We start from the raw sequence: 23,465 nt of genomic DNA on the forward strand, positions 1-23,465 counted from the left end.
ATGATAACGTCAATAAAAATGTCCCTACCCCTTTTTCCGTGTACTTAATATCTACGAAATGCGTAGCGTAAGGAGTTCGTACCAGATAATACCACGGTCCGTGTGACGTTAAAAGTAATGTAAGGAAAATTGAAAGCAGGGAACTTGGTCAGGAGGATACGGCATCGAGAAGGAAAAAAACCTGCCAAGTAAAATCTATGCATGAATAAAAAATAAACGAGTAGTTCTTGTTTCGCATTCCATTGGAAAATAGCGTCCTGAGTCACGTGAGTCGAATTCAAGTAGTGTTGCCGTTTTTTAATAGCTGTGAAAATATATGAAGCTGCGCGGAAAATAATTAGAAAGCAGCGGAAAACAAATAGCTGTTTGTCTTAGAAAAATTTTAGAAAAAATCCATTTCAGATGTAACGTCCGAGTTGACCAGAGTTCCTGCGTCCCGAGTATGAGGTACTGGTAACTGGAAACAGAATATAGGTAAGCTGTCTACTCGTGGTATGACGAGAACACGACAACTATGTGTCTAAGGAAAATTAGGCGATTTTGTGAAAAGCGCTGCGAAGATGCACCACGAATCTACCGAAATAGTCGTATCCGTGATTTAAGTTCCACGGGAAGGACGTTTCATGCGCTTACAAAAAATACGGATGAATACACAGCGAAATATTTATTTACATATTAAACTTATAATGAAGAGGGAATAGTTCCAAGTAACATGTAGCAGTATTTGAAGTGTCCACGCGCTGGTTTAACGTCGTTCCTAGTTCAAGGCTGTTCTGATCACACCTCTGCACGTGCTACGATTAGTTGTCGTTTGATACTGCCATGGTAACAAATCGTCCAAGGTTATTGATAATGATAAATCCGCAGTGCTCGAATAGCGTGATATTTCTCTATTAGTTCGACGACAGGATCACCGAATGACAGTACAGAAATTATAGGCACTCTGCAGACGACGTGCAGGTCTTCCTCGCCACAGAGGCGTTTGTGTTTTTACTGACGCGCCACGTTACGCTCTCTCGCCGCGCAGGCAGGCAGTGACTGTACAGTCAGCCTGCAGCTGACGGAGCAATGCCGCGTCCGCGAGTGACGTCACGCGAGCCACTTCTAGCGCATACCGCATCCGCGCGCGGTTGCCACGTCGCGCAGCCGCGCCCAGCTGTTCAGTGTAGAGCCGCGAGAGGTCAGCCCCGTAGAGGTAACCAATGAGCAGAGCTCCTGCTACGACGCAGCCAATCGGGTGAGAAGCGCGGGGATTCCCGGTGTCCGTACGTGTATTGTTGGAGTACAGAGTTGCAAGACATTGACTCCGCTGCCACTTGCAGTGCAGGCGCCCTCGGATGCGTGTTGCGGCATACGCTGGTTGCTGTGTGAAGAGTGCTCACTTGTGAGTAATCAGCCATTTAGCACAATTAACAGCACTGCTTATTACTCTACTAATTGCAGAGGTACGCACGTTTAATGTTACCGTCGTTAAATATGTATAACATTCCTTTCTGCAATACGTCTTTGTGATTGGCAGTATGTGAATTCATGTACATTATACTCATGAGCAACAATTGTAAGCGACGTACGAAGGGTCAGATATAATCGTACATTATTGTATAAAAACAGTGTTGAAGCACCACTGAGGGTAAATAGTTTGGTGAAATTCGGTTGCATAGGTTTTTAGTCGAAGGGATGTTCCATATCTGTGTGACAGGTGGAACAGCATTACCGTCTCATACAATTCGCAGACAACCAGTCACTTTCAAAAGTGATTCTCATTTTGTAATTTAACGTGTCATACTACTTCACAGATATGCTAGCATATGGATAAAATAGACGAATAGTAGTTTTGAGGATAATACAATGCAGTCTAACTAAATCAGGTGATGCTGTGGGAATTAGATTAGGAAACGAGACACGTGAAATAGTAGATGTGTTTTGCTATTTGGGCAGCAAAATAACTAATGATGGCCGACGTAGAGAGGATATAAAATGTAGATTGGCAATGGCAAGAAAAGCGTTTCCAAAGAAGAGAAATTTCTTAACATTGAATATAGGCTTAAATTTAAAGTGTCAGGAAGTCTTTTCTGAAAGTATTTGTCTAGGATGCAGCCATGTACAGAAGAGAAACCTGAAAATTAGGTGGGTAGTTCACGTAACTAATGAAGAGGTACTGAATAGAATTAGGGAGGAAATAAATTTGCGCCACAACCCAACTAGGTGACCGGATAGGTTGATAGCATACTTTCTGAGACAACAAGGGATCGCCAATTGGCCGGCCGCTTTGGCCGAGCGGTTCTAGGCGCTTCAGTCAGGAACCGCGCGACTGCTACGGTAGCAGGTTCGAATCCTGCCTCGGGCGTGGATGTGTGTGATGTCCTTAGGTTAGTTAGGTTTAAGTAGTTCTAAGTTCTAGGGGACTGATGACCTCAGATGTTAAGTCCCATAATGCTCAGAGCCATTTCAACCATTTTTTATCGCCAATTTAGTACTGGAGAGAAGCATAGAGGCGTAAAAATCGCAGAGGAAGACCAAGAGATGAAATGAATACATTAAGCAGAGGCAGAAGAACGTAGGTAGTAGCAGTTATTCGGAGATGATGAGGCTTGGACAGGGTGGGGCAGCGTGGAGAGCTGCATCAAACCTGTCTTAGGACCGAAGACTGCAACAATAGCGACAACAACGGTTGTATCAAGTTACTTAATTGCAATAAATGTGCTACGTGTTGTGCTAACGAAGAATAGTAGCAACTGGAATATAGTCAGAATTCTATTTTCACGTTAATGCGTTTGGTCGACAGCATTGTCATCTCAGGAGGTGCTGGATCAGTTAGAAGTGTTGCTATGTTCATGGAACAGTCGCAGCATTACCGCAAAGTGATTGAAGGAAAATCTTTCAAAGGTGGATAGCTGGAGTTTAGAACATCGATGTTTCGTAAACTCGATAATATTGGGGTACCGAAAAAAATTGCGTAGGACAATATACAACCTTCTTTTGGCAGATGGAATTTGGATGGTATGAATTAGGGGGTGAGGAGAGAGTGGTTGTGATTGTTGTAGCGGGAATTCTTTAGGTTGAACAAGTTATAGTAGGATGAACAAAATATTTCTCGTGAATAGGTTGACATGAACTGCATTTGCAATGTCAATAAAATTCACCACCAGCTGTGTACTTTAAGATATTATTTTATTTTATTGTGACCGTTACCAGTTTTGGCATTTCATTATGCTATCTTCAGGCCTGATACACTTGTATCGAAATAGACCAACTTGTTGTAAAGCGCCATAAATCACTGGATATCGTGAATTCAATCGTTATACAATTGATATCCAGTGATTTTGGCGCTGTACGACATGTTCGTTTATTTGGATAGACTCGTATGGGGCCTGAAGGTGGCATAATGAAATGCCGAAACTGATAACCGTCACAATAAAATAAAATAATATCTTAAAGTACATGACTGTTGGTGAATTTTATTGACAATGACATTACTAAACCAGCCGATGTCCCCTGGCCATGATGGACCATCAGAGATTGAACTGCATTTACTCAACAATTATTTTATGGAGCGTGCAGTAAATGGAATTCCTTTGGTTGCGCACTGGACTCGCATTCGGGAGGACGACGGTTCAATCCCGCGTCCGGCCATCCTGATTTAGGTTGTCCGTGATTTCCCTAAATCGCTCCAGGCAAATGCCGGGATGGTTCCTTCGAAAGGGCACGGCCGACTTCCTTCCCCGTCCTTCCCTAATCCGATGAGACCGATGACCTTGCTGTCTGGTCTCCTTCCCCAAAACAACCCAACCCCTTCTTTGGCTGCCTACCGTTTTCAATGCACATTACGATACCATTACACTGTAACAAGGATCAAGTTCCTACTGACTGAAATGTAACATCGTAGACTGAAAGCTATTTCGTCTTATACGACGCCAGTTAAACGAGAATGGGGCATACTTTGTGCGGAGAAAAGCTCCTGTACAAGTTAAATGCTATCTTATCGACTGCTAACGTCGTGAGATCGTTGCATGAGGAACTACACGTCGTTTTTTACTGGAAGTAAGAACGACAATTTCCTCCGTGTTTTCAGTATAAAGACGTCCGGATGCCTGTAGAAGATTTGTTTTTCGACTTTGACAATTTGTCGATGATCATTTGTCAGTAGTTTACCGGTGTGGTTATTTCATGGAATTGTGGTGGCACATAATAAGATAAGGTATTTCGAAAAATATTTTTTTTCCATGCTTAATGTTGATCTGGAACACAGTAGCACTGCTCTGAAGACATTTTGATGGCAGTAATAGACTGTCAATATCTCATCGTTTTAACAAGGTGGGGGTACAGCCGCCTGGTGATAAAAGTGTCGGTTGGACTCCGGTAAGGGCTCTGTTCTGCATAAAATAGACGTTAAAGAGTGCTTGGTGCCAGAGGCGCCGACTCCATGGGTACTCCGGTGCTGGCGCACCCTCCCCGAATTATTTTTGTGGTGCTCTGCACACACACAAAATAGGGAAGGAAAATAAAATAGACCAAATAATAACAATAAAAAAAAGAAAAGTTGGGGGAAATTCAAAGATGCCCATTATGGAAGTTCTGACGTCGCGCCATCGCTTTGGCCCATGCAATCACGGCATAGCATTTCTCAGTCTTCTAGAAATAAATGATGTGGTCAAGCGTACTCTCTCGCGGAAATGCCCGGAAAGATTTTGAACGTTCCACCCAACACGCAACGGCCGGCAGACATTTAAACTGTCTACTTTGTAGAACAGTAAGTTTAGTTCACTTTTTTTTCTGCGTAACATGGCATCATTTAGATGAAACTAGCGACATCTGTCAACACGAACAAGTTTCGATACGCTTTGTTTCTTTGGTTTTTGTAATACGGAATATACTACAGTTGAAGTATTTGTTGACAATTTTAATGGGTGTTCCCACTCGCTTTTCTCTAGACATCAAGCGATGCGGAGGTACTGCTACTGATGAAGCGGCGCTTATTCATAGTTACAAGGGAAAATCAGAGAAACTGAGCAGCGAGTTCTGCGTGTTCACTGTTTGGCCTACTCTTTGAACCTCGTGATTCAAGAGGCAACCCAAAATTAGGCCATGGTGAGAGAGTATCTACCAAATGTGAGAAAGGTGACCAATACAGTGCACTTTTCCCCCAAGCGACTAGCAGTATTTATATTTAAGTTTCTGCAGGCTGCCCAAAGTGCAGGCTCTATTCATCCTGTAGCTCTTCGGCCTTTTTGCCGTGGAGTAACATTGTTGAAAAGTATTTTCCAGAATTATGAACAGTTAATTTTGTTCTTTGAAGATCTCTAGCTCGAAAAATTTGATGTCAGTGCCAAAACTAAAGATTTCGTAAATTTTCTTTGCTCTTTTGAATTCGTATTTGTCACTACAGTTTTTACTAAAATTTTAGAGCCAACTGAAATTTTGAATGCTTTTCTGCACAAATTCCTCTCTTTTCAATGGAGTATGGAACTCTTGGAAGTGACCAAAAAGCATGCTTTTGCCAACTCCCATGTCAAAGAAACAGAAATATTTCTTCTTTGAAAATTAAAGATTGCAGTTATGTGAAGGAATTTTGTAACGATGATTTTGACCCAGAATGATTAACTTCGTACAGAAATATGATGTTAGGTATTTGTAAAGCTAAAAATTATTTCGTTGGAGATACGGAAGACTTACTGAGTTTCTTTTCCTCAAATATTTACGGGGCGAATTGATTCCAGAATCGATGAAATTAATAAATATCGTTTTAACTGTACGAAAGTATAATGCACAGTAGAACCTTCTTTCCCCGCTCTTGAATTAAAAACGTACTTGCGTAACAACGCAAGGCAACGCAAGAGAAATTGAACGACAACGCTGTCATGCATGTCCACAAACAAGAAACAAAAAAGTTGAATCTTCACACTGTAGCGAACATATCCATTAAATGATTCCCTGTTTGTAGGAACACATTCAGTATGAGTGAGAATTAGAAATTACACAAAGATTTGAAAGAACACAACAATTGTGCGTGGATTGTGGATTATTTTTTGTATCAAAGGCAGTGTTGAAGAGAAACCTTATAAACAATCATCTTTATCAAGTGTTGTTCATTCAAAAATACCTGGATTTTCAGAAGGATTAGTTTTCAACGTTTGTGAACTGTGATTTTGAGTACTCACGACTATTTTCAAAAGCTAGCTCCCGTGATAGGTGTTGTTCATTTTCACGTTAAGGAATCACATATACAGACAAAACAGTTTTATTTTGTTATCATCTGAGACGACTGCGTCGTATATAAGGACATTACATATTTACTATGAGACCAAGACTGTGCTGTGTTCGATTATATTGTTTATCACGATAGGCCTGTTTCGGCGTAATTGCCATCTTCAGGTTATATCAGTTGGTCCTGATATCCATATGACATCGATGTCTCAGTTGCTGTCACACTACTGTGTAAGTTTGCTCCTTTGATTTTGGTGAAGCAATAGCACGTGTTCAAATTGTGGTGGATCAGTTATTTGTCAAGTTGTCGAATTACGAAAGTTTACTTCATAACAACGTTACTTGACAGCTGTGAAGCTGTGTGATCTCTTTATTCTGACAAGCACGGTGGATTAACACAGGTATGCATCTATCCTCGGGGACCATGACCACCCCTACATACTGACTGTTTTTCCTCGGCACTAGATGCCATCTACCTGCAGGACAATGCAACGTGTCACACAGTTCGACGTGTGCGCGCATGGGTCGAACAGCTCGAGGATGAATTTACCGTACTCTCTTAGCCACTGAGCTCCCCGAGTCTGAACCCAATCAAGAATCTGTGGGACAATCTCGATCGGGCTGTTCGTGTCTCGGATCCTCAACCGAGAAACCCAGTGCAGCTGGCCACTGCGCTGGAGTCGGTGTGGTTCCACACACCTGTCCGGGCCTACCAGAACTGCACTGTCTCGCTTCCCGCACCGCCTCGCAGCGGTTGGCACTGCAAAAGGTTAGGCCGGGATTACACTATCAAATTTCTTTGTCAAAGATTTTATCAATGATGTGATCAGATATTCGTCAACTATATTTGCCAAAGATCTTCGACGTGCTTCCTAAAAAGGGGTATTACACTGTCATCACATTTTTCGTCAAAGTTCAAGATGGCTGACAACAACAACTTGTTATTAACCGCAGCAGCTGCATGTACCACAATTGCACTGTGAGCACATGCGGAAGAGAAGCGGAAAAAAAAGGAAACGTACCTGGGCGAAGCCGTGGGTTAAACGACGACACGATAAAAACATTCAACAAAACTTGTTACGTGAGCTTATAGTGGAGGACGTCAAGTCGTACATCAATTACTTCAGAATGGATGAGTATATACTTCTGTATGTGCTCAGTGAAGTGTATCCGCATATCACAAAGCACAATACTCACTTAAGGACTGCTATATCTGCAGAAGACAGGCTCACTGTAACACTCCGATTCCTTGCTACAGGAGAGAGTTAGGTTAGGTTAGGTTAGGTCTCCAATCTTCTTAATCTATTTTTGTATTCAGGGTGCCTTACGTTGTAAAGCGCCTCGTCAGCTTCATAAATCTCTATTAATATTGTAGTTGTCGGTACATACCAATTGTATTTACCGGCAATGTTTATAAAAAGACTACAGATGACAGAAAGCTGCAGCGAAGCTAGCGCTCCACGTGGTAACATGTCACATTGCAGTGAACAGAAGACAAGCGACTTCTTTGATCAAATCTACAGCGAGGCCCTAGACTTCATCAAATATATGACGACATTTGACAAAGTTCCCTATTACACCATCAAATTTCTTTGACAAAGATATTGGACAAAGAAAATTGATAGTGTAATACCGGCCTTATTCAAGCTTTTGACAGTTGATCACACGAAGTCAACTGGACAGTGTATAAGCGATCTCCTCTGTACACTGGTTGCAATTTCCGAGTATTCAACCATTAAACCGAAGTCTACCAACTGCTTTACCCATGACGGGGCTGTGTGACCATTCCATTTCATAGATCTGCAAAGTGCTACATGCAGGTATTTGTGTCAGTCGACCGATTTCAACTGTGACTTCTTGATGATATAGTCGTAGGATGCTACGTTTTTTTTTCAATTTTGTGAAGCGCACAATTTTATATTTCTGAATATTTAAAGACCGCTGCCAATCTTTGCATATGTATATTAATGACCATGCGAACAATATTATTGCTAACTTCCGACCTTTCGCATATGATGCTGTTTGTCTATAATGAAATATTTTCTGAAAGAAGCTGCATAAATATTCAGTCACATCTTGGAATCTTATCAAGATGTGACTGAATATTTATGCAGCGTCTTTCAAACAGAACTTCATTATAGTTAACAGCATCATATGCAAAAAAGTCGGAAGTTGCTAATAATGTTGTTCGCAAGGTCATTAATGTGCCACATGGACAACGAAAGACGCAACACACTTCCCTGAGTTACACCCGTAGTTACTTCTACATCTTACGATGACTCCCATCCCAGACAAGATTCTGCGTGCTCCCTATCAAGAAATCCTCAGTCGGGTACCAATTTCGCCTGATACCCCAGACGATCGTACTTTTGATAATAAGCGCAGATGTGGTACGAGTCAAATGTTTTCGGAAATCAAGAAATACCGTATCTACCTGACTACCTGGATCCGTGACTTTCAGGATGCCATGCGAGAAAAGTGAGAATTTAATTTCTGACGATCTACTTTTTTCGAAACGCGTGCTGGTTACCATACAGAAGAGCGTTCTGTTCAAGATAATTCAAGATGGAAGGACTGAAGGAATTCATTATAGCAGTTAAAGAAATAACAATCAGATGTGTATGATAATATTTTATTGTGGAACAACAGTACAGTGATAGAAAAATGAATGTCATAATTTTGACACATCTGCGAACAGACTTCTGCGACGTGAGAAGTACACAAAGACCATAATAAATAAATGCAGTTGACTAGTTGCTGGCGATCAACCTAGAAACACAGGCGAAAAACTTCAAAGCAGAAGCCCTAGTAAGAACTTGTGTAGAATATAATAACATGCATTACAGCTGCAAATCATCTACTACGGCGGTAGAAGCGAGAACGCGATTTTTCAGATTTCCGACTCTATATGTACTACCTTTTGTGTTCCATAACTCTATAGAGGTATGCATCACATTTATACAATTCATGTTTACCTCGTTTGGCCGCTTCAACATTTCTACAGGAAAAAAAAATTCAGTGCTCAACATCTTTCAAACTGACGTGGAATAATATTGCTTCGCTGCTGATTCAAATGGGTCTGAGCACTATGCGCCTTAAATACTGAGGTCATCAGTCGCCTAGAACTTAGAACTAATTAAACCTAACTAACCTAAGGACATCACACACATCCATGCCCGAGGCAGGATTCGAACCTGCGACCGCAGCGGTCGCTCGGCCCCAGACTGTAGCGCCTAGAACCGCACGGCCACTCCGGCCGGCTTCGCAGCTGATGTTACGTAACTTGTCACAGCAGTGCTGTCAGTCTGAGAAGGAAGGAGGAAGCTGAGAGTGAGAGGGACAAAGGCTGGTGTGGCCCGGTCATAAAAAATATTGTCCGCTTTTGGTGGCCAACACTGGCAGAACATCGGCAATACTTGCGAATTGTCCTGCAACAGCCTGCGCTCTCTGCAATTTGACCCCATACCGCACTATTGCGGCGTATTGCAGTCACATTGCAGCAATATTGACGGCAACGCTGCTGGGCCATACATTGCAGTAAACTATGGCTCGTGGAGATAACGTCTTGGACCTACTGATAAGAAACAGACCTGACCTTTTAGACTCTGTAAGTGCAGAACAGGGAATCAGTGATCATAAGGCCGTGGCAGCATCACTGAATATGGAAGTTAATAGGCATATAAAAAAAGGGAGGAAGGTTTATCTGTTTAGGAAGAGTAATAGAAGGCAGATTTCAGACTACCTAACAGATCAAAACGAAAATTTCTGTTCCGACACTGACAATGGTGAGTGTTTATGGAAAAAGTTCAAGGTAATCGTAAAATGCGTTTTAGACAGGTACGTGCGGAGTAAAACTGTGAGGGATGGGAAAAACCCACCGTGGTTCAACAACAAAGTTAGGAAACTACTGCGAAAGCAAAGATAGCTTCACTCTAAGTGTAAACGCAGCCAAAACCTCTCAGACAAACAGAAGCTAAACGATGTCAAAGTTAGCGTAAGGAGGGCTATGCGTGAAGCGTTCAGTGAATTCGGAAGTAAAATTCTATGTACCGACTTGACAGAAAATCCTAGGAAGTTCTGGTCTTACGTTAAATCAGTAAGTGACTCGAAACAGCATATCCAGACACTCCGGGATGATGATGGCATTGAAAGAGAGGATGACACGCGTAAAGCTGAAATACTAAACACCTTTTTCCAAAGTTGTTTCACAGAGGAAGACTGCACCGCAGTTCCTTCTCTAAATCCTCGCACAAACGAAAAAATGGCTGACATCGAAATAAGTGTCCAAGGAATAGAAAAGCAACTGGAATCACTCAACAGAGGAAAGTCCACTGGACCTGACGGGATACCAATTCGATTCTACACAGAGTACGCGAAAGAACTTGCCCCCCTTCTAACAGCCGTGTACCGCAAGTCTCTAGAGGAACGGAGGGTTCCAAATGATTGGAAAAGAGCACAGGTAGTCCCAGTCTTCAAGAAGGGTCGTCGAGCAGATGCGCAAAACTGTGGACCTGTATCTCTGACGTCGATCTGTTGTAGAATTTTAGAACATGTTTTTTGCTCGAGTATCATGTCGTTTTTGGAAATCCAGAATCTACTATGTAGAAATCAACATGGATTCCGGAAACAGCGATCGTGTGAGACCCAACTCGCTTTATTTGTTCATGAGACCCAGAAAATATTAGATACAGGCTCGCAGGTAGATGCTATTTTCCTTGACTTCCGGAAGGCGTTCGATACAGTTCCGCACTGTCGCCTGATAAACAAAGTAAGAGCCTACGGAATATCAGACCAGCTGTGTGGCTGGATTGAAGAGTTTTTAGCAAACAGAACAAAGCATGTTGTTCACAATGGAGAGACGTCTACAGACGTTAAAGTAACCTCTGGCGTGCCACAGGGGAGTGTTATGGGACCAAAGAGATCCAAAGAAGAGCGGCGCGTTTCGTCACAGGGTTATTTGGTAACCGTGATAGCGTTACGGAGATGTTTAGCAAACTCAAGTGGCAGACTCTGCAAGAGAGGCGCTCTGCATCGCGGTGTAGCTTGCTGTCCAGGTTTCGAGAGGGTGCGTTTCTAGATGAGGTATCGAATATATTCCTTCCCCCTACTTATAACTCCCGAGGAGATCACGAATGTAAAATTAGAGAGATTCGAGCGCGCACGGAGGCTTTCAGACAGTCGTTCTTCCCGCGAACCATACGCGACTGGAACAGAAAAGGGAGGTAATGACAGTGGCACGTAAAGTGCCCTCCGCCACACACCGTTGGGTGGCTTGCGGATTATAAATGTAGATGTAGATGTAAATGCAACTTCAGTGTTTGCAAGTATTTCACTCTATCCCTCGGAGCATTTTTGTCTACACGGAACTAATTTTACGTCGCACGTTTATGTTACAAAGACAAGCCAACACGTCGCCGCACCTAGTCAGTTCTAGTATTGCGGTTACATAATAATGGCATGGAACTGAAAGAATACGTCGAAGCCAAATAAGGAAATAACATGGTTGTTGCAACACCGCCTCCTGAAAACGCAGGTTCCTCTTTTTCTCCAGTTTAACTTTATTTAAGAGCTTCCTAGAGAATGGTCGACTTTTAGTCTCAAATAACACTATATTTACTGCGCAAACATGAGATTAAAAGATAGGAAGATCAAAAAACAAGAAAACGTCAGATATGGAAAGTACTGGAGTTTACGCTGTGAGGACAAAGGACAACACCAACGGAAGGGACAAGAAAGATAGGACAGAAAATGACCATAATAAGAAACCGACTATATTTGAAGCAGAAGTTAGGTATTATGTAATAGTAATAGATCCAGAACGATTGCCCGTTACCGACGGCATAATATTTAACGGAAAATATGTAGACTGCTGGTGGACACAGAAAAAGAAGGAATATTTTATTGAAACCAATAACGCCTAGGAAAGACGTACAACAATGTTGAGATGACATGGGAAATCACAATATCCTTTAACAATGAAATATTTTGCGGTGGACAATTATGTCATCAGAGAAAATAGTCACGATTATAGTATAATGGCACGGAACTGAAAAAAAAATCAATCGAAGCCAAATAAGGAAGAAAAATGATTTTTGCAGCACAGCCTTTTGCGAAACGCAGGTTCATCTTTTTCCTCAGTGTAACTTTATTTCATTGCTTCTTAGACAGTGGCTGACACTGCTATCAAGAAACCCTTTATTTACAGCAGATTAATGAGATTAATCGACAACAGGAGAATCAAAAAACAAAATGTATCAAATATTAAACAATTAAGAGCGTACTGGAGCTTACGTAATCAGGACAATGAATAACACAGAACGGACAAGGAAGACGGGAACGATGTACGAATTATCCAAAAATGACTATAAAAAGAAACCGATTATAGTTGAAGCGAAACTTAAGTACTGTGGAACTGGAATAAATCCAGAAAATTTGTCCGTGATCGACGCCATACGAGTGAATAGAAAATGTATAGGCTACTGGTGAACTCAAAAAAATGGAAGACATTAGGGCCTAGGAAAGACGAGCGACAATGATGAGGGGATGTGGGTAAGAAGGTCGGGGAAACCAAAATATCTTTTGAGAAGGAATTGTTCTGCTATGGACAAATATGACATCAGGGAAAATAGTCACGGTAGACGAGCAATTTAGAGAAACAGAGTAATAGGTCTGAACAATAAATACTGACCTAGCCTGGGCAACAGATGGAAACAAGCAGTCTATTGAAATGTGGTCAGCTCTGAGCTGAATTTAAATAAAAGGAAAGAGTATTTTATATTCCGTTTGGGCCACAAACAAGTCAGGCCTAGTAAAGGAAAATAAATGTCTTATGTTAGACCGTAGTACATACTTAATTTTAAGTCGTAATGGTAATTATACAGTAGCTGCAGGTATCATAGCTAGACAAATAAAGAATTATAGTGTTTAAAATTCAAGTATTATGACGAACGTGCAATTCTTCAGGTGGGCCGTTTCAGTTGTACACTCTGAATCCATGGCCATCGGATGTTCTCCATACATCGTTCAGCGAGACTCGAAGAACAAGTGGAGTACAACATGTTTAATGTAACCCATAAATAATTCTATTCTTAGTCACAAAATATGCAAATTACTGACTCATGTGCTTAGCAGGATCTTTTGGAGTCGCTTAAACGGTACTAAATCAGTATACACTTTGCAACAGCTTATTATCATGCAGTATCAAAACAACTTGACAAAGTGTTCCCGTCAATCTGAATAAAATTGTGTGCTTGTTTCAGGAATAAAATTTGTGTAACGTGCATGCAATTAGAGAAGTAAGCAGACAATAATACCCCGAATGTGATACATTCTTGATAGTATACTCGTTCTTACCGATTAATCACATTATTCTTAAGCCGGCCGGTGTGGCCGAGCGGTTCTAGGCGCTACAGTCTGGAACCGCGCGACCGCTACGGTCGCAGGTTCGAATCCTGCCTCGGGCATGGATGTGTGTGATGTCCTTAGGTTAGTTAGGTTTAAGTAGTTCTAAGTTATAGGGGACTGATGACCTCAGAAGTTAAGTCCCATAGTGCTCAGAGCCATTTGAACCATTTGAACCATATTATTCTTATACAATGTGAGTCAACTAACCCCAAGAGTCTTACAAAAGAGGAAGCTGAGAGTTCCAAACCGTATGATTTGTGATTTTTTGTCGTAGTAATACCGGTATCAGATTCGTCTGTTGATAAGGAACTGTAGTAGCCATTAGCCGTTAGCATCAACGAACTTAAAGAAACCAGTCTACTACAGTGGATCACTCTGCAAAATCTTGTAAAATATTTCAGATGAAAAGTTTGCAGTGTTTTCTTCTTTGACTTACTTCTATACGCTGTGCAAACTATGAAGTTGATCAGGAACAAAGATTTGTCGCGACCTGCTGTTGGGTCGCAACAAAAGTTTGATATCGCTAAACGAACGAAATGAACTGGCAGGAAATGGATGTGGAATCTACGGTAAGAGTTTTTGTGTAACAGAGAGCGGCGACAAAACTGAAAAAATAACAAGAGCCCACATAAATACACTACTGGCCATTAAGATTGCTACACCAAGAAGAAATGCAGATGATAAACGGGTATTCATTGGACAAATATATTATACTGGAACTGACATGTGATTACATTTTCACGCAGTTTGAGTGGATAGATCCTGAGAAATCAGTTCCCAGAACAACCACCTCTGGTCGTAATAAAGGCCTTGTTACGCCTGGGCATTGTGTCAAACAGAGCTTGGATGGCGTGTACAGGTACAGCTGCCCATGCAGCTTCAGGGCGATACCACAGTTCATCAAGAGTAGTGACTGGCGTATTGTGAAGAGCCAGTAGCTCGGCCACCATTGACCAGATGTTTTCAGTTGGTGAGAGATCTGGAGAATGTGCTGGCCAGGGCAGCAGTCGAACATTTTCTGTATCCAGAAAGACCCGTACAGGACCTGCAACATGCGGTCGTGCATTACCTGCTGAAATGTAGGGTTTCGCAGGGATCGAATGAAGGGTAGAGCCATGGGTCGTGACACATCTGAAATGTAACGTACACTGTTCAAAGTGCCGTCAATGCGAACAAGAGGTGACCGAGACGTGTAACCAATGGCACCCCATACCATCACGCCGGGTGATACGCCAGTATGGCGATGACGACTACACGCTTCCAGTGTGCGTTCACGGCAGTGTGTCCAAACACGGATGCGATCATCACGGTGCTGTAAACAGAACCTGGATCCATCTGAAAAAATGACGTTTAGCTACTCGTGCACCCAGGTTCGTCGTTGAGTACACCATCGCAGGAGCTCCTATCTGTGATGCACCGTCAAGCGTAACCGCAGCCATGGTCTCCGAGCTGATAGTCCATGCTGCTGCAAACGTCGTCGAGCTGTTCGTGCAGATGGTTGTCGTCTTGCAAAAGTCGCCATCTGTTGACTTAGGGATCGAGACGTGGCTGCACGATACGTTACAGCCATGCGAATAAGATGCCTGTCATCTCGACTGCTAGTGATACGAGGCCTTTGGGATCCAGCACGGCGTCCCGTATTACCCTCCGGAACCCACCGATTCCATATTCTGCTAACAGTAATTGGATCACAACCAACGCGAGCAGCAACGTCGAGATACGATAAACCGCAATCTCGATAGGCTACAATCCGACCTTTATCAAAGTCGGAAACGTGATGGTACGCATTTCTTCTCCTTACGCGAGGCATCACAACAGTGTTACACCAGGCAACGCCGGTCAACTGCTGTTTGTGTATGAGAGATCGGTTGGAAACTTTCCACATGTCAGCACGTTGTAGGTGTCGCCACCAGCGCCAACTTTGTGTGAATGCTCTGAAAAGCTAGTCATTTGCATATCACAGCATCTTCTTCCTGTCGGTTAAATTTCGATTCTGTAGCACGTCATCTTCGTGGTGTAGCAATTTTAATGGCCAGTAGTGTAACAAGCTTCACAGTTTTGCCATCTGAAATCACAGCAACAACAAAACCAGTTGCTGAGAGAAGCTTTCTTAACATTTTAGTGTGTCCGTAAGTGCTCATTGTAACCGGTACAACCGCAAAACACATTAGCAGCTACTTGTATGAGGAGAATTGGGCAGCCTGAAGAATGCGGCAAGTGCTGTGACACGTTTCACAGCGTCTTGTCTTTTATGATATCTCACAGCAAAATCTTAAGTGGGCGGACGCGTGGATTATATGACAACGCATATTTTGCCTGTGTCAAAACAGAAATGAGCGACAGAATTTAATGTGTCTTCAGTAATCCAGCTCACAAACCTGCTGGTGAAGCGGCATATGATGGACTGAAACTGTTTGCGGAATACTCGCGAATATAGGTAATGCTACATTTCAGTGGCTTCGCACATGCCTGTACACGTTTTTTTTAAGAAGTTAATTTCCAGCGTTGACTGTTGTAAGCGTTTGAACTGAGACCGGAGGTGGAGACAATGCTGTTTCCTTGTTAGGTCAGAAAATTTAGATGATTTTCTCCAGAGGAAGAGCTTCACAAACTGAGCAAGTCAATAACGCGTTGGTTCGCCTGTGGCCCTTACACAAGCATTATTCGGCTCGTCATTGATTGCTTGAGATCTTTGATGTCTTCTTGGGGGATATAGTACCAAATTCTCTCCAACTGGCGCGTTAGATCGTCAAATTCCCAAACTAGCTGGACGGCCCTGCCCTTAAGCTCCAAATTTCTTAATTGGGAAGAAATCCGGCGACCTTGGTGGCCAAGATAGGATCTGGCAAGTACGAAGGCAAGCTCTTGCCGGTGCGAGCGGGCATTAGTTTGCTGAAAGGTAAGCCCATGGTGGCTTGCTATGAAGGGCAGCAGAATAGGGCGTAGAATGTCGTCAGCGTATCGCAGCGCTGTAATTGTGCGGCGACAGGCTGGTTGGTGTCCCACCACCGTTGAGACTTCTCCAGACACGTCTCCGCTGGTTATCGGGGCTCAATTCGAAACGAGACTCATCACTGAAGACAATATTACCTCACTGAAGAGTATTCTACTCTAGTCAGTGAGATCCCATACTGAAGATGTGTTTGGAGACGTATTTGCCAAACCCTATCATTGTCACCGGATCTCTCCCCAACTGAGAACATTTGGAGCATCATGGACAATGTCCTCCAACCAGCTTGGGATGTTCACTATCTAACGCGATTATTGGAAGTTCAAATGGTTCAAATGGCTCTGATCACTGTGGGACTTAACGTCTGAGGTCATCAGTCCCCTCTTAGAACTACTTAAACCTATCTAACCCACAGTTCCAGATTGAAGCGCCTAGAACCGCTCGGCCACAACGGCCGGCCACTGTTGGAAGTAGTTTGGCGCGACATCACTCTTAAGGACATCCAACAACTCTACAATCAACGCCAAGCCGAATGACTGCTTACATAAGGACCAACTCGCTTAACTTTCTGAATTTGAGAAACACTTTCTCTTGAATAATTCAATCAATTTTTCTGCAATTGTAATCATTTATTTGTCTGTACTTGTACATGAAATCTGCCGATTTCAGTCCGATTCGGATAATTCCTTCATGTGTGGTGCGTCGTCTTTCTTTGGAGTGAATGCGAAACGAGTAACCTGGGGCATGGTCACCTAGTTCCATTCGCTGGTTGCATATCGAATGACTTCCAGGAGCAACAGCCGGCCGCGGTGGCCGAGCGGTTCTAAGCGCTTCAGTCCGGAACCGCGCGACTGCTACGGTCGCAGGTTCGAATCCTGCCTCGGGCATGGATGTGTGTGATGTCCTTAGGTTTAAGTAGCGTAAGTTCTAGGGGACTGATGACCTCAGATGTTAAGTCCCATAGTGCTCAGAGCCATTTGAACCATGTGAACCAGGAGCAACAAAAATTTGATTTTCAATATTTTCTATAGTTATTCACTGAATTTAAAAATATAAAACATGAAAAATCTACTTATTAAGAGGTATAATATTACTTTAAAGGCTCAGCACAGTAAGACAAGTATTACATTTGGGAACTGTGTATGTCTGGAGGCGCCAACGGCCTTGTCACAGTGGTAACAGAGGTTCCCGTCAGATCACTGAAGTAAATCGCTGTCGGCTTGGCTAACACTTGGATGGGACACCGTCCGGGTCCCGCCGAGTGCTGTTGGCAAGCGGGGTGCACTCAGCCCTTAAGACGCCAATTGAGGAGCTACTTGACTAAGAAGTAGCGGCGCCGGTCACGAAAACTGACAATAGTCGGGAGAGCGGAATGCTGACCACATGCCACTCCGTATCCGCATCCGGTGGCACCTAAGGGCTAAGGATGACACGGCGGCCGGTCGGTAATGTGGGCCTTCAAGGTCTGTTCTGACGGTTTTGTTTGTATGTCTGGAGGCAGCCTAATTAACGGCGCGCAAAAATTCGCAGACTCTAATTGTCCAGTGTTTGAGAACGAATGCACTTAGCGACTTCCAACAAACTTTACACGTAATTTCAAAACGCTTACGTAATTTTTTTCTCGCTGACTACCACCACAAAATTATCAAAGGAAAGGAGTTTGTCACTTACTACCTTTTGCTATTCATGCAGGAACACTTGATCACCAGGGACGACGTATTAATGAATAAGTTCTACGCCACTAACTCTGTTCGCAACACATTTTGCAGGCAGTATCCACATATACCACTGAGTGTACCTGCAAAATTATAGTATCAGTGTACGACACAGACGTCGGCAGATAAAACGTCATAGACATTGATATGCATGAAAAACTAGCTTTTGCGTAAACAGAGCGCAAAGTGTCCAAACTATATTCATCCAGTATTTGATAAAAGAGAGCATGTAGAGACTTCCTTCTATACGCTTTCTCTCGCTTACATGTTTAGCGTAAAATATCGAACACATTAAATCATTATTCTGTAAAGTAATCAGACGTTCGAAACTATATTTTACAAGGGAGTTCGAATCGGGGTTTGCTGATTAATAAACAAACCTGTTCCGCAGTCGCAAGTTTCTGAGGCAGTACGATTAGGTAGAAAATAAGGTAATTGAAATTTACTTGCATACTATATCATGAACTTCTGTCTGGGTGATGATACATTTTGTCTCAGATTCAGAACCCTCTTCGTAAAAAATTCATATTGTATAAGTGTAATTTCAGTGCTAACTTAATACGAAAAAATTTTTCTTTTTATGTTGACAATTACTTGTCAAAACGACCGCAGGATTGCATTGTAAATAATCCAGATTTAACTATTGTAGACGCGAAATATATCGTTAAAGGAAACTGTTATCACTGACAAAGATCTTGTCTCCCTTAATTGGGTAAAAGAATGCCAAGTCCTATCGAAATTGCTGTGGAAGACGCAAAGAAAACATTGCTCAATTTATTTCTCAGATTTCAATCTAGGTAACGTATTTTAGCTTGAGTTCTTCGTCATTTTTTTTTCTTGTTGCCCGTATTTTATGGTAGAAAGTATGCTCGGAACTAAGCACGTTCATGATTTTTCTTGAATTGTGAATTCTGTCATTTTTTGTCAGCTCGCCTTACCTCACGGTCGTTGTCAGAAATGGCACTGGTTGGCAAATAAACTGTTGAGCGATAGAATATTCAGCACATCATTTTCTTGAAAGTACTTGTACGTTGGTTAATGCAGGATTTTACGTCCAGAAACAACAGATTCTCGTTATTCACAATGTATCTAAATAGGTTGTTTTCAGTGGTATCATAAGCAGAAAATACAAGCTTATGACGCTGTGTGTGTGCCTAATATTGCTACGACGAAGAAGCCACCCGTGCTGTAGTGAAGATTTCCATTACGTCTTGGGCCAAATAGAGTAGCTACATGTTCAACGATTCAGGAAAAAGCAGGTCACAAAATGTACAATATACCATGGAACGAATGGATCCACCGTAAACTCTTAAAGGTAGTCGCTGTTGTTTCGTGGGAAAGCGCAGAGAGTGAGCATGTGTTATGGTTTTCGGCTAAACCGGATCCATAGAAGGCGCGAGAACGAGATACGTGTGAAGGCACAGATGCACGGCCCAGAGCAGTTTAGGTCCGGTCCTGTCTTCATGTAAACACGAGATAAACAGTACTGCGCAGGCAGCCTTTGTTGCCAGAACTAGCACTCACCCCGTCTCCATCTGGGAACAGTTACTATCATCCATGTTCATGGTCCCTGTGAGGGGTTGGGGGGGGGGGGGGCAGCACATGATTCCGAGGTAGCTAATCCAGCCCGCGTGGTGATATACTTTGCATCAGTAATTGGCTGGTAAGAGAAAGATAGATGACGTCATACTAGTACAGTTCCTGATTCTACGCAGAAGCAGTGGATTAAATTTCGAACATCGCCGCTATGTTCATGGAATGGGACGGTGTGCCACTGTTTGTGACCCGACCGTCGGATGACATTAAGCCTGCTGGTATCTTTGGTACTATTTCCAGAGGACTAACCTACATGCCGGCATCGAGTGTGACCCTCTCCCGTTCCTCAGCTTCAAGTGGTTCTTCCTTGGAAAACGATCTAGTTATATTACATACTTAAATATCTGAAAGAAAAGACCTTGTTGACGGATCCACAACTGTAAGAATTAATTCGAAATTTATTCGGTGACTGCTCCTTGACATCAGCTGTGTTAGGTATGGATGTATGTACTACCTGTTAGTGACACATGAAAATTTGTGATGGATCGGACCTCGAACCCAGATTTCCCGCTATCACGAGCGGTCGCCTTAACCACTTCAGCTATCAGCTCACACTCCCCGACCCGACCCAAACCTCCATATATCGCACTGTCAACATCCCTATACCATAGTCCACTACATTCATCAACAAATGCTCGCCAAAATTTTTAACTGTATTCCCGTGCCAGGGAGAATGAGACTAGGAGGACTACAAGGAATCGACACTAATGTTCTTATCGTCGTATTCCTGTCTGGAAAATAACAGACCTTATTGACGATCAACATCTGTACGAAATAATTCGAAAAATATTCGCTGTCTGAGAATTTTTTGGTATCAGCTGTCTTAGGTAAAGATGTGCTGCCCATTGCTGTCATATGAAAATGTGTGACAGGTAAATTTAACGCTACAAAAAGTACCCTAGAATTCCGGTAATGTTCAAACGGCCCTAGACACTTCGAATAAGGATATTCATCATACGATAGAGGAGAATAAGCTAATGATATTAATTGACTGCGACAATCAGACTCAGCTGGAGGAAAATGAGTAGAAAAATGTCTCAGTATGGAGTAGAAAACGCCTTTACTATTAACGAAGTAACTGCAGCTTCTTCCTTTCCGTCATGAGTTGCTATTTTCAAGATGTTTTCCAGCGTGCAGGTTCATTTAGTTTCTTTAACCAGACTGTCACTGACGCAAATTGTCCGCAGCGAGAAAGCATCCAGCTAAAATATTAATAATATACATACACAGTGTTACTGCGCTTCGCGTTCGTTGTTTAAGATCCGTGTTCCGTGTGCTTCGTCTAGAAGAGCATTATTCATTACTACAACAGTAGACGTGATCATTGCTACTGATTTCGTCAGTAAATCTATACCTTTTAGATTCTTCGTGCAACAACAGGCTCTTCGCTTCCATAGAGACGAACAGAGGTGCCTCTTTTTCGCAAAGTCGCGAAATTTTTAAGAAATTTTACGGATTTTGTACAAAACGCGAAACAGTTAACCTTTAAACAAAATCGCGAAATACTCGACAAAATTGTATGGAATCACATCATTTGAAGTTAACGGCGGAAATTTCATTTACGCAATAAAATCCGAATATCTATGACGATCGAGTCTGCGGCACCCCGATATTTATCGATATCTTATACAGTTTCGAGTATCGCTAATTTCATTTCCTGCACAACGAAGTACGACTTTCAACAATGTTCGGCTCATTCCTTGATCTGGCTGTGTATTGCCTATTGGAGATTGTCGCCGATCGGCGGTGCATGCAGTATTATTTGTGATTTGTGTTTGTGCTGCAGTCTATTATTATGTTAATGACAGTTTTTCACGAGAAAAGAGTTTTTAATCAGAAGGATTTTACGAGTTTGACAAAACTGGAAAGGTACTTATATGCAAACGCTGCAATGTGCAAATTGAGTGGCAGAGAAAGGACACATGCATAAAACATATTAATAACTGGTCTCCCCATTAGAAAATGTTCAAATGTGTGTGAAATCTTATGGGACTTAACTGCTACGGTCATCAGTCCCTAAGCTTACACGCTACTTAACCTAAATTATCCTAAGGACAAACACACACACCCATGCCCGAGGAAGGACTCGAACCTCCGCCGGGACCAGCCGCACAGTCTCCACATTAGAACAGCATGGAGAAGACGCTAAGGACGACCGGCATCAAAAGACAAGTAATTCTCACAGACGCCAGTGAAGCAGCAAAACGAGCGGAAACCGATAAAGAAGAATTCACTTTATCAACAACTCGAGCTTTCATCGAGGCTAATATTCCAGTGGATAAACTTGGTTATCCGAAGATGAGAGAGTGATTGAACAAATATATACCACGTTTGTGTAATATTACAAAATTTTGGACATGAAGAAATATAAGTTTAACGTACTTTCTTTGTCACAAAAGTTCCGGGACAGTTTTTTTTTAATCGAAAATTACACTTACCTAGTAATGTTCCTAGCTCCTACCGAAGTAGTCCCCTTAGGTGACTACGCAGTTGCCACCGTTTCTGGAGGTCTCAGAAGGGAGCTGGGAAATTTTCAGCTGCCGTGCTTATAATCTCATTTGTCACAGTTACGGCAAGAAAAAAGGAATAAAGGTGAGATAGTGTTAATACTTTCATCCTTCTTTACCTCCTGTGCATTACTGCAGATGACGTGTCACTGAGCACATTTGTACCGTGCATGCATTACACGTGAGGTGCCTAGTTGTTTCCACTGCCCTGTGTGGAATACATAAGTTCTTGTACACTTCACTAACCTGCTGTCTTCATGATGATGATGTCCCCAGCGCAGAAAACAGCTCGCAGGTCGTGGATTCTTTTTCTTGAGGTTGAAATTAACTTCGCAAGGAACTGCTGCTACGAATAAACTATAACTCATTTGGGATGCCACTCACGTTTTTATTGATATAGACACGAGACACTATTCTTGATCACAACGTATTGAACATATCTTTCCACAGTCATTATATCTGGCTAAAATAACATGAAATACATCCTGCCACAGACAACATGTCTGTCTACTGGAACGGTCAGAACTGGAGAGCCGGACTGCCCGAGACACTTCGCGCGCCAAGCCAGCAAGGCGTGACCCGAACGCCACCGAAGTGCATCGGCAGTAATATTGTCAGTCTTTTGTTTTAGTAATACTTTGATTTTAATCATTTTGAAATGATTGATTGATAGCTGGCTGTTGAGAGATGTTTATTTAAAAAATGAAGTAATTTGGATGACAGGTTTAATTAATAATAGCAACTAAAGTTTAACGTTTTGGCGCCATACCGCCGAACACAGCAGCCAGTCACAGAGCAGCAGCATCATGCAGGCGGTCTTTCTCACGGGAATGGTACCGAATCTAACATCTGTCACCGGTACCTCATCCCACATTGCGTCATCTCTATGCTTCTTGCATCTCCACTGCCCTGGGAATAGCTTCCTGGAGCCGAATATATTGGCTGAATAAGCCAGAAATATTCCACAGTGCGTTGGATGTCTGCGATATCTTGATGAAGCTTGCCCTTCGGTTGCCTTTTCAGTCGCGGAAACAAGAAAAAATCGGAAAGCGAGAGGTCGAGAGAATATGGCGGATGTGGAATGGCAAT

At 42.5% G+C, this 23,465-nt stretch overlaps 1 protein-coding gene across 3 annotated transcripts in view; it reads left to right on the forward strand.

Annotated features, from left to right (window-relative positions):
- Positions 1 to 1,169: 1,169 nt before the first annotated feature.
- Positions 1,170 to 23,465, forward strand: part of LOC126262260 (uncharacterized) — a 232,410-nt gene continuing 210,114 nt past the window's right edge. For 2 of the 3 annotated variants that reach the window (XM_049958749.1, XM_049958754.1), the window contains exon 1: positions 1,170 to 1,384. The gene's annotated coding sequence lies outside the window, so the exon portion shown is untranslated. Of the gene's footprint in view, positions 1,446 to 23,465 lie in introns of all 3 variants that reach the window. The other variant, XM_049958751.1, reaches the window with a different exon arrangement.

This window comes from Schistocerca nitens, chromosome 6, assembly GCF_023898315.1.
Source record: "Schistocerca nitens isolate TAMUIC-IGC-003100 chromosome 6, iqSchNite1.1, whole genome shotgun sequence".
In the NCBI taxonomy this organism is placed as follows: Eukaryota; Metazoa; Arthropoda; class Insecta; order Orthoptera; family Acrididae; genus Schistocerca; species Schistocerca nitens.